Genomic DNA, 15077 nt, shown 5'->3' with positions numbered 1-15077 from the left:
TAATTTTGCACAAATAAAAATAAAAGGCAACCCCCCCAAAATTAGGCCCAGACTTGGCTGCTTAATGTTAGCATGCTAAAATAAACAGAGTGACTGCTTACTAAAAGGATATATTTTTAGAGTCCAAAATCTCCTAACATACTATTAATAGTAAAAAATGTGCATGGGATAAAAACACCAAAAAATTCATAAAATAAAAAATTAAATCAGAATTAAAGTGAGAAAATGCAATCAAATGATACTAACACTAGTATGAATTAGATGTGGAAAATTTTTTATCATTATTTTACTTAAGTATAGCAAAGTATACAAGCATTCCCTTGTTATATTCAACCATGGCCAGGAATGGTGGCTCACATCTATAATCCTAGCACTTTAGGAGGCTGTGAAAAGAGAATATGTTGATCCCAGGAGTTCAACACCAGTCTTGGGAACAGAGTGAGACCTTGTCTCTACAAAAAATAAAAAACATTAGCTAGTGAGGTTTAGTGGCCTGCACATGTAGTCCTAGCTACTCAGGAGGCTAAGGTGGGAGAATCCCTTGAGCCCAGGAGTTCCAGGTTACAGTGAACTACGATTGTACCACTGCACTCCAGCCTGGATGACAGAGCAAGATCTTGTCTAAAAAAAAAAAAATTTAAACTGTGAACCTTCAAGGAAAAAGGTAAGAAAAAATGAAGACACTGACACAAAAACAAGAACCATGCAAGTTTTTTCCTAATAGATTTATCTTTCATAAAAGGGTAAAGGACATTGTTTTGGCCAAAGTAAAAGTACACTAGATGGTAACTCAAAGCCATATGAGGAAATAACACTACTAAAGGTAACTACATAGGTAATTAAAAAAGAAATCAATATTATTTTAGTTTTGTTTGTAACTCTTCTCTTTCTATATTATTTTTTAGAAATCTAAAAAACCAAATAATTATAAATACATATAAATGTTAATAGACAAATGATATATGAATATGTGATCCATGGCAATAACAACACAAAGAAGGACAAAATATTAAGAGAGAAGGATGGAATAATATGGAAGCAGAGATTTTGGTATACTATTGAAGCTAAGTTGGTATTAAACTGGATTGGTATAGATTTAAATTGGCAGCCAGCGCAGTAATTCATGCCTATACTCCTAGCACTCTGAGAGGCCGAGTTGGGAGAGTCACTTAAAGTCAGGAGTTTGAGACCAGCGTCAGCAAGAGCAAGACCCAACTCTACTAAAAATAGAAAAAGTTAGCTGAGCAACTAAAAATAGAAACAAAAAAATTAGCCAGGCATGGTGGTGCATGCCTGTAGGCCCAGCTACTTGGGAGGCTGAGGCAGGAGGATCACTTGAGCCCAAGAGTTTGAGGTTGCTGTGAGCTAGGCTGATGCCATAGCACTCTAGCCTTCGCAACAGAGTGAGACTCTGTTTCAAGGAAAAAAGAATTAAATTGGCAATTGTAATCGTCAGGGTAACCATTAAGAAATATAAACATATAGAGAAAAGGAAATAAAAAGAGAATCAAAGTAATACATTTTAAAAAACCACTAAAGAAGACAGTGATATAGAAAAAGAGGGCAAAAATGGTTTAATACATAATAGAAAAATGACAAAAGTCCTCCTTTTGAGCAATTACTTCAATGTAAATGGATTAAACACTTAAATAAAAAAGACAGACTGGGTAATTCAAACCATAATCAGACTATATGCTGTCTATATAAGACTGAAAGTCTCAAATAATTTGAAAGTGAGAAAATTAAAAAGTGTAATACATGCAAATGGTAATCAAGAGAGTTGGAAATTAATACTAATATCAGAAAAAACAAGCATTAAGCAAAAAATTGTAAAGAGACAGAGAAGGACATATTGATAAAAGAGCAAGAAGATTTAATAATTATAAGCATATCACATGTTAGAGATGAACCTCCAAATATTTAAAAACATGTTAAATATAACATATGAAAAATTGACAGAGTGTAAGGGAAAATTGGACAGTTCTACAGTAAAAGATAAACACTTCAATACCAGAAAATATCAGAGCTTCCCAGGACCAGAAATTAGTCAAGAAAAGATTCACAGCAAAACTGACAATCTTGTGCCAGGTCAACTAGAATAAATAAATAAATATACTGATTAAAGACATTCATAATGTGAGATATTCCAAATGTGAGAACTAAATTATAAAGCACACAAGAAAATAAACTGCCAGAATTTATAGATTCCATATAAATTTTTGATATTGAAATTGTGTCTAATATCTTTAAGTCAAAATGAAAAAATAAAAAACTAAAATTATGTTGAAAGAGCCAGAAACTTTAAAGTTGAGAAGCATATGTGCAAAAAGCAAGGTTTAAGCTGACTAAATGAAAAATAAAAACGTATAAATGGAATATGCAGCATATGTATTAACTATTAACTTGGAATGGCTGATGAGAGAAATGATTCACTGGGAGATTAAGCAGAACAGCTAATTGTAAAAAAAAGGCAAACTGGTGTAAAACACAAACAGATATATAAAGATTAAAATGAAAAGAAACAAAACACATTTAGTTACTTCACTGGAATATATGAAAAGGAAATACAGCAAAAATTATTTTTTGTAAAATTAAAAACCAGGAATTCTTTAAGTCAGATGTTCATAGTGTCCAAAAGAGAGGTAAGTAAAGATAAATACTAACATAGGGCCGGGCGCGGTGGCTCACGCCTGTAATCCTAGCACTCTGGGAGGCCGAGGCGGGCGGATTGCTCGAGGTCAGGAGTTCAAAACCAGCCTGAGCAACAGCGAGACCCCGTCTCTACTATAAATAGAAAGAAATTAATTGGACAACTAATATATATAGAAAAAATTAGCCAGGCATGGTGGTGCATGCCTGTAGTCCCAGCTACTCGGGAGGCTGAGGCAGGAGGATCGCTTGAGCCCAGGAGTTTGAGGTTGCTGTGAGCCAGGCTGATGCCACGGCACTCACTCTAGCCTGGGCAACAAGTGAGACGCTGTCTCAAAAAAAAAAAAAAAAAAAAATACTAATACAGAAATAATTATTAAACTGCATAACACCAAAAGGAAGGAGAAAAACCTTAAAAAGTAGTGAGATAGAAAATAGGGGTAAGCTTCAAAGGTACAAACCCCATCCCCACAGCCTTGACAGAAACCAGAACACAGGGGAATAAATATTAAGAATGCAAGAATACTTAGCCAAATGTCTTTAATAAATATGGATAAAATAAAATATTTTCAAAAATATAAACACAGAGGCCGGGCGCTGTGGCTCACGCCTGTAATCCTAGCTCTTGGGAGGCCGAGGCGGGCGGATTGCTCAAAGGTCAGGAGTTCAAAACCAGCCTGAGCAAGAGCGAGACCCCGTCTCTACTATAAATAGAAAGAAATTAATTGGCCAACTGATATATATATAAAAAATTAGCCGGGCATGGTGGCACATGCCTGTAGTCCCAGCTACGTGGGAGGCTGAGGCAGGAGGATTGCTTGAGCCCAGGAGTTTGAGGTTGCTGTGAGCTAGGCTGACGCCACGGCACTCACTCTAGCCTGGATAACAAAGCGAGACTCTGTCTCAAAAAAAAAAAAAAAAAATATAAACACAGAGATTTCATTACCAATAAGACATTCTTAACATTATATCAGGAAGAAAGAAACATTTTCCTGTATTAAGGTCTGAAAATCAAAATGAAAGAGCAAGAAACTTCTAAACATATGGATATTACACTAAAGAAACCACAGGGAATTGGCAGCATCAGTTTCAAAAGTATTTAAACATACTGAAAGTGTAAATCCATACATTTAAGTCAAATTAGATAGCAAATCCTGTGCTACTTGAATAATTTAACTGGTGACAGAATAATTTATTTTTCATAAAATTAACTTGTTAAACTTCTGTCTCATATTTTGCCTTCCATTGATTAGCCTTTTATCAACTCTGAGTAGCACCAAAGGACTGACAGTGAGATAGACATTGCCCATCAGTCTCTGGACAGCCAGGATAACAGGGCTATCTGCCCATAACAGGGTTGAGGAGGAGGCAATGAAAAAGTCCCCCCAATCCTGACCACAAAGAAAGACACCAGCAATATGTATACCACGGAGTTCTACTCAGCCACAAAAAACAATGGTCATATACTACCTTTTGTATTATCCTGGATAGAGCTGGAGCCCATTCTACTAAGTGAAGTATCACAAGAATGGAAAAACAAACACCACATGCACTCACCATCAAATGGTATTAACTGATTCACACTTAAGTGCACATATAGTAATAACATTCATTGGGTGTCAGGCAGGTGGGAGGGGTGAGGAGGGAGTGGATGTTTTCACACGTAATGGGTGCTCTGTACACCACCTGGGGGATGGACACTCTTGAAGCTCTGACTTGGGTGGGGCAAAGGCAGTATACACAACCTAAACATTTGTACCCCCATAATATGCTGAAATTAAAAAAAAAAACAAAAAACTTAACCTTGGGGGAAAAAAGAAAGAAAGACACTAATAAGATAGCCTGGGTGGCCCTTTTCTCTGGGTTTTGTGAAGAGGCTGATACTGAGAAGTTACCAGGATCTCCTCTTGTGCATGAATAAGAGGATTTTTTCCTACATTATTCCTACAAGAAAAACATCCCTGGATACCATAAGGGAGAAAACTCTGATGATGGAGTTCATTGGGAAAAGTGAGCAGTATTTACTGGTATGCAGAAGATTGCTCAGGGTCACATTAGAAGAAGCTACAGTGTACAAAATAAGGTTACCACTGAAAGAAAAACTAAGAGACCATAAGAAGAAGGAATGGAAGGTGAAAACGGTGAACTTATCTTTACACCTCACCAGCCAGGAGGCGCTGGGGCAGACAGTGATGGCCTGGAGCAAGCTCAGGAGGCAGGTGGTGCAGATGAAGAGGCCCCTCACTTCCTTGTTTGTGTAGAAAAATGCCTTATATTTGAAGTCATTCCCAAATACAGTGACTCAAACAGGTCTGGAGATGTCAAGAACGCCCCCGTATGGAGCATCAGCTGAATGAGGGCCAAGTGAAATATGGTCAAGTCAGGAGGCTTAGGCCTGTGATCAGAAGAAGCATGAACATGACATGACCTGATTACAGGATGGGTGATGACACAGAGCATAAAATAACGACACAGACACACATGGACATGACAATGACTCGAGTGGCCAATGCACCCATCGCTTTATTTTTATACCCCCCAGACCCAAGGTTAGTTCCTTGTACGTGAGCATCTGAGCATAGCAGTGATATCAGTCAATTCCGGAGTTGTTTCAAAAGGGAACAATTGCCCATAGCCTCAGACCTCTAACGGTTACTAAAGTTAAGGTGCCGGACAGAGCTCAAAAGCCAAGGCTGAGGTAGGCAACATAAAAAAATGCAGCCATCTGGCCGGGCGCGGTGGCTCACGCCTGTAATCCTAGCTCTCTGGGAGCCCGAGGCAGGCAGATTGCTCAAGGTCAGGAGTTCGAAACCAGCCTGAGCAAGAGCGAGACCCCGTCTCTACTATAAATAGAAAGAAATTAATTGGCCAACTAATATATACAAAAAATTAGCCGGGCATGGTGGCACATGCCTGTAGTCCCAGCTACTTGGGAGGCTGAGGCAGGAGGATCCCTTGAGCCCAGGAGTTTGAGGTTGCTGTGAGCTAGGCTGACGCCATGGCACTCACTCTAGCCTGGGCAACAAAGCGAGACTCTGTCTCAAAAAAAAAAAAAAAAATGCAGCCATCTGAAGTGCTTCTTAGTCTCAATCCCAGGCGGCGGCTCCTTCCTGGCCCCGGCGGTTGTGCCTGTCTTAGGTCGCCCCCTCCATGGTGAGTCTTACCCGCCATTGACTACCAACCATCAACTGGGGGCCAGTTCTTGGGAGAGTTCTTCTTGTTCTTGTTCTCCTGGCCTCCAGACTCCCACCTCGGGGCCCTCCGTGTGGGAGTTGGGAGCATTTGCTTATGTGCAACAACTCAGGCCTCTTATCAAGTCACAGGGCAGCAACCGTGTCTGAAGAAAATGCCGACTACCACTGCGTCAGGCAGCACACGTACATTACGGGCTGTAGTGAATGAGTAGTAAGGCATAACACCAGAATCAGCCCCCAACATGAGCATGCAGAAGAGAAGGAGGAGATTGTTGGCTGAGATTCCAAGGCCAGCTTGGAAAAAAGAAACATTTTTTAAAAGGGATCGTAACTAGAAAGTAATCATCTAAATTGTAAAGAGAAACATGTATATCTAAAAAAGATAGACTTCACATCGTGTTATTTATTCTATAGTCAAAATCATCAGAAACACCATTATGTTTTTATTTCACTGATTTTTTTCATTAATCTTGATAACTTTATAAATTCTTAAAAATATAATTTCAACATTATTTTATATGCCAAATTTTATATGTATCTGTGAATATGTGTGTGTGTGTATGTATATATATATATATATATATCAAGAATGAGCACATTCACAGTCACACCTGGATTGGATGCCCATTATCTATGTATCTACACTTCTATACTACTGTGGTTCACACTTAAGAAAGCATTTCTTTACCGTTCTAAATTCTCTTGTCTAGTATTCACCAACCAGAAGCATAATGGTCATAGAAAAATGATACATCAGTGTTTGTATAGGTGAAGTAAAGTAAATTTTTTGTTAAAGGAGAAAGATTTACCATAGGGGAAAAAAAGTCTAGTTGACTCTCTCATATCACAGCATTCAGTTTCCCTTCTTAGCCTTTCTTCCACATTTGAGGAACTTTGTGATTACATTAGGTCCAAACTCTTCATTTGAGTTAATCTTCTTATTTTAGAGTCAGCTAATTATTGACTTTGATTTCATCTGCAACCTTAATTCTCCTTTGTTATATACCCTAACATATTCCTAGGACCTGGGGTTTGGGATGTGGGCATCTTGTGTGGCATTATTCCATTTACCACAGGTCCTAGTAACTATATTTTCTTAAAATGATCCTGGCTCTGTCCCAGTTTTGTTTCCATTCCAGAGAAACCTTGTAAACTTTTTTTTTTTTTTTTTTTATCTCAGAAGGAAATTGCTAAAATCCAGCTCTCAGTATTAAGAGGGCATGTATCCTAGCTCTTGGGAGGCCGAGGCGGGCGGATTGCTCAAGGTCAGGAGTTCAAAACCAGCCTGAGCAAGAGCGAGACCCTGTCTCTACTATAAATAGAAAGAAATCAATTGGCCAACTAATATATATATATAAAAAATTAGCCGGGCATGGTGGCACATGCCTGTAGTCCCAGCTACTTGGGAGGCTGAGGCAGAAGGATCACTCGAGCCCAGGAGTTTGAGGTTGCTGTGAGCTAGGCTGACGCCACGGCACTCACTCTAGCCTGGGCAACAAAGCGAGACTCTGTCTCAAAAAAAAAAAAAAAAAATGTTAAAAAAAAAAAAAAAAAAGAGGGCATGTAATTCCTTTCTCTACTTTATGACATCTGTGAATTTGCATTTATAGGATCAAATGGTGTTCCTTTTTTTGAGACGTCCACCTAATGCAGGGATACCCTCCCATATCTTGGAAAAATACTAAGATCTATAATAGAAAAGATAATTTCACATGTCTTAATCAACATATCTCTGTATTAAAATCCTTTATAAAATTTCACTGAATAATTTTGTAATTATCCACTCTGGAGACACGGAAAAAAAAAAAATAAAAAAATTTTGTAATTACATCCTCTTATTTGCCCTGAATACAGGCATCATTATTGTATTCAATTAATTCATTCCAGTGTTTAGAATTATCTAAATCTATGACACACACAAGAAATTTTAAAAATAAGAAATCGGTCACTTTTCTTTCAGAGACGAAAAAAATTCAATTATGATTTTGAGGTTACTTAAAATTATACTGGCCAATAAATATAAATGATGTGTAAGGCAAAGAAAATAACAGTATTTTCAGCTCAGACTCAGAAGTTCACATCTGAGTTACAACACTGCTTTAAAATTACCTGATGTGAATGAGTTTATAAAGGAGAAATTATATAGTTGATGGTTGTTATTTTTTCTCTTCACATATAATCTAATATAGGTATACATTTACCTCAATGTCCAGAACCAAACAATGGATAGTTCCCACCAAACATTGTATCTTCAGCATAATTGAGCTGCCGTCATGTTAGACCCAGAAGAAGCCCCAGGGTAATGTCAGATTAAAGGTATAAAAATATTCACATTTTAAGTACTGAAGTCCAATACCAGCAAACAATAGTTGGATATGGCTGCTAATATGGATAATTATTTAGTAACTATATATGGATTACTTCACTAATGTACTGCATGTATCATCAGCATATTCCAGAAAGGGGTAATAAAATCAGATAAAATAACATAGGTAAGAATTATAATTTCTTCTCTCTCACCCCACAGGGTATCCAGATGACACAATTTAATTTATGCCACATGCTTGTTAGATGGCTAGCACACACTGCAAAAAAATTGTATCTGCTGAATTAACAAATGATGTTTTTCTCTAATGAGGCTCTTGAAGGCATTGGTGGTGAATCTGGAGGAAAGAAGAGAGGTTCCCATGGGCTAGGGCTCACAAAGTAGAAATTCAATTTGAATTTCAAATAAATAATGAATAATTATTTTAGTATAAATATCTAATAAGAATTGCTTACACATATTACACACAAATATGTGAATATTCCATAGCTATACTAAAAAGTTATTTGTTGTTTATCCCAATTTTAAACTTAACTGTGTTTTCTGTATTTCTGTATTTAGTGACTCTGCCGTATCCACCATAAAAGTATCACAGAATTTGGAATAACATGTTGTAGACCTGGGAAAGACAGAAAAATCTGTAGAGGTCATATAGATTGGTCAAACTGTAAAAGAAAATTGATTCCTGGGGCTGGGCATGGTGGCTCACACCTGTCATACTAGCACTCTGGGAAGCTGAGGTGGGAGGATCACTTGAGCTCAGGAGTTCAAGACCAGTCTGAGCAAGACCAAGACCTGTCTCTACAAAAAAAAAAAAAAAATACAAAAAAAAAAAGAAAACCAGAAAAATTAGCTGGGCATGGCGGCACATGTCTGTAGTCCCAGCTACTTGGGAGGCTGAGGCAGGAGGATCACTTGAGCCCAGGAGTTTGGCAGAGATCTATTCCCAAGGAATTTGAAGTTCCGTGGAAAGGGTAGGTGAGGATGTTTCTTTCCTTTCCCCCACCCCTAGAGCAGACTGTCAGATCCCAAACCACCAGAGAGACCTCCTACTTCACAAGCCCAGGCACTGCTGCTGCTGTGTAATTGGGAACTTCTTAAGTGCAGAGCACTGGGCTGCCAGCCGGCCCAGGTCACTTCCCCTTCCCATAGACCCAAGCCAAGGTGTCAGGCACCATACTGCTTGAGCACCCACTATGGGCCTCTATCCTGCCCAAGGAATATTAGCCCTTCTGCCTCCTTATAACTGGATCCCATACCAACACTCCCCAGCCCTGCTTGGCTTGTGATAACTACTAAATTCCAAAGGAACCCAGAGAGCTAAAGGATTCCTGGAGTTCAATCCATAGAGCAGGCTGCCCTTAGGGGAAGAGAAAGCACTACAAACCAAAATGCCCCTTGGGACAAAGGAAACCAGAACATGCACCCTACTCTACCTGAGATCTCTTACCCCATGATCCAAAGTTATCTGTACCCCTCTCAGTGGAAACTCAAGTGCAGAGAAGAGTCTGTATGGGAGAAGACAAGCAGCACTAAGGCCCAGGAAGGGACATGAAGTCAGGGACGTCTCCTTTCCTTACCACTGACTACTGCAGAAATAGCCACAACTGCTTCCACAAGGCTTTGGCGAGGGCACACAGAAGGATGGCCAGTCCTGGGATTGTAGGGGGGCTGGTCCCCCCACTAACAGGCTGCTCACTGTGCCTGGTTTTGCATAGAGGGTACATTCCATTCCTCTCCCTACATGGAAATGCAGCATTTTTGCTACTGCCCTGACCGGAGACTCTCAGCCCTTGAGTCTCCATATCACTGGGATCCACAGCAAATATTCTTCAGCACCCCCTCCCAGGCTTCAGCAGCCTCAGAGGGCTGAGCATCCTAAGGGAGCTGTAAGATTCCCAGAATTTTAACACTCAAGGCAGGCTGCCCCTAGATGAGAGGAGAATGCAGCATGCCACCAGGACCCTCAGGACAAAGGAAACAAGAGCATGAGCTCTCCTTCAATCAAGGACTTATCCTTTTCCCTCTCTCCTCTGTCCACCACAGCCAATTCAGCTGCAATTGTCCCCGTGGGGGGCTGGCAGGAGGCTGCTGGGGGAAGGTCATTTCAGGGCCCTAGGGAGTGGCTGCACTCCTTCTGATGGCATTCCCACCATGCCTGAGCTGCCATGGAGCCCATGCCTTTCCTTTTAAGAAGGTTCAATTTCCTACAGTAGGAGTACAGGCCAGACACAAAGTGGCCTATTCTAGGCTGAGAGATGTTTCTTCCTGAGGCCATCTGGGCAGAGAATTGTGGGAACAGGCTTTCTGTGGCCCTCAGTTACATTATGGCTGGGAGTAAAAAGATAGTGTCCATCTGAACTAAAAGTCATGAGTCTATGTCTGCTTTCCAAGGTGGTGAAGCTAGTTCAGTCTCCTTCCCCCAACTCCTGACAGAAACCATGGTGCAATTCAACACAAGTTCCCCTGCCACCCTCCTCAGGGCTGGTACTTCCACCCATCACTGAGGTGTGTGTTGGCATGTCTGGTGACCTATATCTTTCCAGATCTGTGCCCTACTCTAGGAATGAGTAGGGAATGCAGGACAGCAGGCATTCCACAGACCAACCACTGCTTGAGCAAGCAGAGACCATACACACAACCATCAGCTCCTGCTAGAGCTAGCTTTTACACATCAGCCCAATCGACTGGACTGGTGGCCAAACTGCAGCCTAGCATTTTTCTATCACAACCAGCATGTGAGAAAGATATTGCACAAAGCTTTCTATAACCAAGGAACATATACAGAGCCTTAGCTCCCTGAAAGTATCCCAAATAGAAGTTTAATGAATAAAAAAACATACATTTCAGGTCCACTCTCAAGGGGGAAAAATAAAAATATATATAATAAAAATATAAATACAAATGTATATGAAGATAAAATTAAATTAAAAGGATCACACTAGCTCTTAGCAACAGATTCCAACCAAAAGGAAAATGTGGAAATAACAGATAAATAATAATAACAAATAAATAATTCAGAACATAAATTGTAAGAAAACTCACGGAGATCCAAGAGAAAGCTGAAAACCAAAACAAAGAAACCAAATAGTAACTCAGGACATGAATGAAAGTTTACTAAACAGATAGCTAAAACAAACAAATAAAAAAAGAAACAGAACTTTTGGAAATGGAAAACATCAATGGATTATAAAATGCAGCGGAAAACTCGAAGAATAAAATAGACCAAGCTGAAGTAGGAATTTCAGAGCTTTAAGACAGGTTTTTTGAATAAACCCAGTCAAAAAAAACTAAAGAAAAAAAAATTGAAATGAACAAAATATTTAAGAAATATGGGATCATGTAAAACTCCCAAATGTAAGAATCATAAGTATTCCTGAAGAAGAATGCAAATATTTTCAAAAAATCTATTTTAAGGAATAATTTAAGGAATAATTGAGGAAACTTCTCTGGTCTTGCTTAGAGACTTAGAAAGATACAAGAAGCTCAAAGAGCTGCCAGGATATTCATTGCAAAAAAACATAACCAATGCAGACAGTAATCAGACTATCTAAAGTCAACGTGAAGGAAAGTATCCAAAGAGCAGTAAGACAAAGGTACTAAATAACTTATAAAGGAAAGCCTAGCAGACTAACAACAGATTTCTCAGCTGAAACCTTAGAACTCAGAAAGAATTGGGGTCCTGTCTTCAGTCTTCTTAAGTGGAATAACTGTCAGCCAAGAATTTTGTGTCCTGCGAAACTAAGTTTCATATATGAAGGAGAAATAAAGTCTCTCAGACAAGCAAATGCTAAGGAAATTTGTCACCACTAGACTGGCCCTACAAAAATTGTTCAAAAAGGGCCAGGCATGGCGGCTCATGCATGTAATGCCAGCATTTTGGGAGACTGAGGCAGAAGGATAACTTCAGGCTAAGAGTTCAAGCCCACACTGGACAACATGGTGAGATCCCATCTCTACAAGAAAATTAAAAATGTAAAATAAATGCTAAAAGAATTTCTAAAACTGAAACAAAAGGTCAAGTGTTTAAAAACACTGAAAAGGTTTTCCACGCTACCCACGGAAGGGGCCCATACGGCATTGTTCTGGATTCCCGTCGTAACTTAAAGGGAAACTTTCATGATGTCCAGAGCCCTTGATGTCCTGCAAATGAAGGAGGAGGATGTCCTCAAATTCCTTGCAGCAGAACCCACTTAGGTGGCACCAACCTTGACTTCCAAATGGAACAGTACATCTACAAAAGGAAAACTGATGGCATCTATATCATAAATCTGAAGAAGACCTGGGAGAAGCGTCTGTTGGCAGCTCGTGCCATTGTTGCCATTGAAAACCCTGCTGATGTCAGTGTCACATCCTGCAGGAATACTGGCCAGTGAGCTGTGCTGAAGTTTGCTGCTGCCACTGGAGCCACTCCCATTGCTGGCCACTTCACTCCTGGAACCTTCACTAACCAGATCCAGGCAGCATTCCGGGAGCCACGTCTTCTGGTGGTTACTGACCCCAGGGCTGACCGCCAGCCTCTCACAGAGGCATCTTATGTTAACCTGCCCACCATTGCTCTGTGGAACACAGCTTCTCCTCTGCGTTCCGTGGACATTGCCATCGCACGCAACAACAACGGGGCTCACTCTGTGGGTCTGATGTGGTGGATGCTGGCCCGGGAAGTTCTCCGCATGCATGGCACCATCTCCCATGAACACCCATGGGAGGTCATGCCTGATCTCCACTTCTACAGAGATCCTGAAGAGATTGAAAAGGAAGAGCAAGCTGCCGTGGAGAAAGCTGTGACCAAAGAGGAGTTTCAGGGTGAATGGACAGCTCCGGCTCCTGAGTTTACGGCTACTCAGCCCGAGGTTGCATACTGGTCTGAAGGTGTGCAGCTGTCCTCTGTGCCTATTCGGCAGTTCCCCACTGAAGACTGGAGCGCCCAGCCTGCCACGGAAGACTGGTCTGCAGCTCCCACTGCTCAGGCCACTGAATGGGTGGGAACAACCACTGAGTGGTCTTAAGTTCTTCTACAAACTCTTAAAAATGGAAATAAGGTTGATGGAAAATAAACATGAGTTTCTAAAAAAAAAAAAAAACACTGAAAAGTATAAAACTCACAGGGCTTATAAAACAGTAACACAATGTAGAATACAAAGCAACTAGATAACAATCAACATAATGACTGGAACGTATCTCACATATCACTATTAACTTTGAATGGAAATGGGCTAAATGTTCCACTTAAAATATATAGATTTGCATAATGTATTTAATAAACACAACCCAAATATCTGTTGACTTCAAGAGACCCACTGAACTCATAAAGACTCTTATGGACTCAAGTTAAAAGAGTAGAAAACAAAAGCAAGCAGGAGTAGCTATTCTTATATCAGATAAAACAGACTTAAATCAACAACAGTAAAAGAAGACAAAGAAGGTCATTATTATAAGCATAAAGAGATCAATTCAACAAGACGATGTAACAATCTCAAAGATATACGCACCTGACATGAGAGCTCCCAGACTCATAGAACAAACACTATCACACCCGGGAAAAGAGGCAGCAATGCAATAATAGTGGGGGCTTCAGCACTCCCTTGACAGATCATCGAGTCTTCAAGAGAGCAAAAAACTGCATTAACTGGACTCTAGAGAAAATGGACCTAACATATGCAGAAAATTCTACCCAATAACTGCATAATATGCCTTCTTCTCACCAGCACAAGGAACATTTTCCAAGATATACCATGATAGGCCCTAAAACAAGTCTAAATAAATTGTTAAAAATCAAAATTATATCATGTGTCTTCTGAGACCACAACAGAATAAAACTAGAAATCAATCAAAGAGGAACTCTCAAAACTATACAAATACATGGAAATTAAACAACCTGCTCCTGAATGATCTTTGGTCAATGAGGCAATCAAGATGGAAATTTAAAAAGCTTTAGAAATGAATGATAATAGTTACTTATGTTATCAAAATCTCTCAGATACAGAAAAATCCATGCTAAAATGAAAGCTTATAGCATTAAATGCCTACATCAAAAAAATAGAAAGATCACACATTAACAATCTAATGTTAGATTAACAATCTAATGTTCTGCACCTCAAGAACCAGAAAAACAAGAACAACCCAAATTCAAAGCTAGCAGAAGAAAAGAAACAACAAATATCATAACATAACCCAATGAAAGTGAAACAAAAAATTCAAAGGATCAATGAAATGAAAAGTTGGTTCTTTGGAAAGATAAACAAAATTGAGAGAACACTAGCTAGATTAACTTAAAAAACAAGAGAGAGAATTCAAATAATCTCAATAAGAAATGAGAAAGGAAACATTACAACTGACACTACAGGAATACAAAAAAATCATCTGAGACTACTATAAACACCTCTGTGCACACATCTAGAAAATCTAGAGGAGATGGATAAGTTCCTGGAAACACACAATCCCCCAAACTTGAATCAGGAAGAAATATAAACTCTGAACAGACTACTAATGAGTAGTCAGATTGAATCAGTAATTTAAAAATCCTCCCCTAAAGAAAGCCCAGTTTCACACAGATTCACAATTGAACTGTACCAGATGTTCAAAGAAAAACTGAGACCAATCCTACTGAAACTATTCCAAAATATTGAGAAGGAGGGAATCCTTCCTAACTCATTCTATGAAGCCAGTATTTCCTTGACCAAAGCTATGAAAGGACACAACAAAAAAACAAAAAAAGAAAAGAAAAAGAAAACTACAGATTAGCATCCCTCCTGAACATAGATGTAAAAATCCTCAACAAAATACTAGCAAATGGAAATCCAAGAGCACATGAAAAAGATAATTCACCATGATCAAGTGATTTTCATCCCACGGATGCAAGTATGATTCAACATATGCAAATCAATAAATATGATTCACCACATGAA

General features: G+C 39.4%; 1 pseudogene; it reads left to right on the top strand.

The window, feature by feature from the left end:
* Positions 1-12179: 12179 nt before the first annotated feature.
* On the top strand, positions 12180-13251 carry LOC105864281 (small ribosomal subunit protein uS2-like; annotated as a pseudogene).
* The last annotated feature ends 1826 nt before the right edge of the window (positions 13252-15077 follow it).

This window comes from Microcebus murinus, chromosome 13 (assembly GCF_040939455.1).
Source record: "Microcebus murinus isolate Inina chromosome 13, M.murinus_Inina_mat1.0, whole genome shotgun sequence".
NCBI classification, from domain to species: Eukaryota; Metazoa; Chordata; class Mammalia; order Primates; family Cheirogaleidae; genus Microcebus; species Microcebus murinus.
This window is presented reverse-complemented; position numbering and strand designations above follow the sequence as displayed.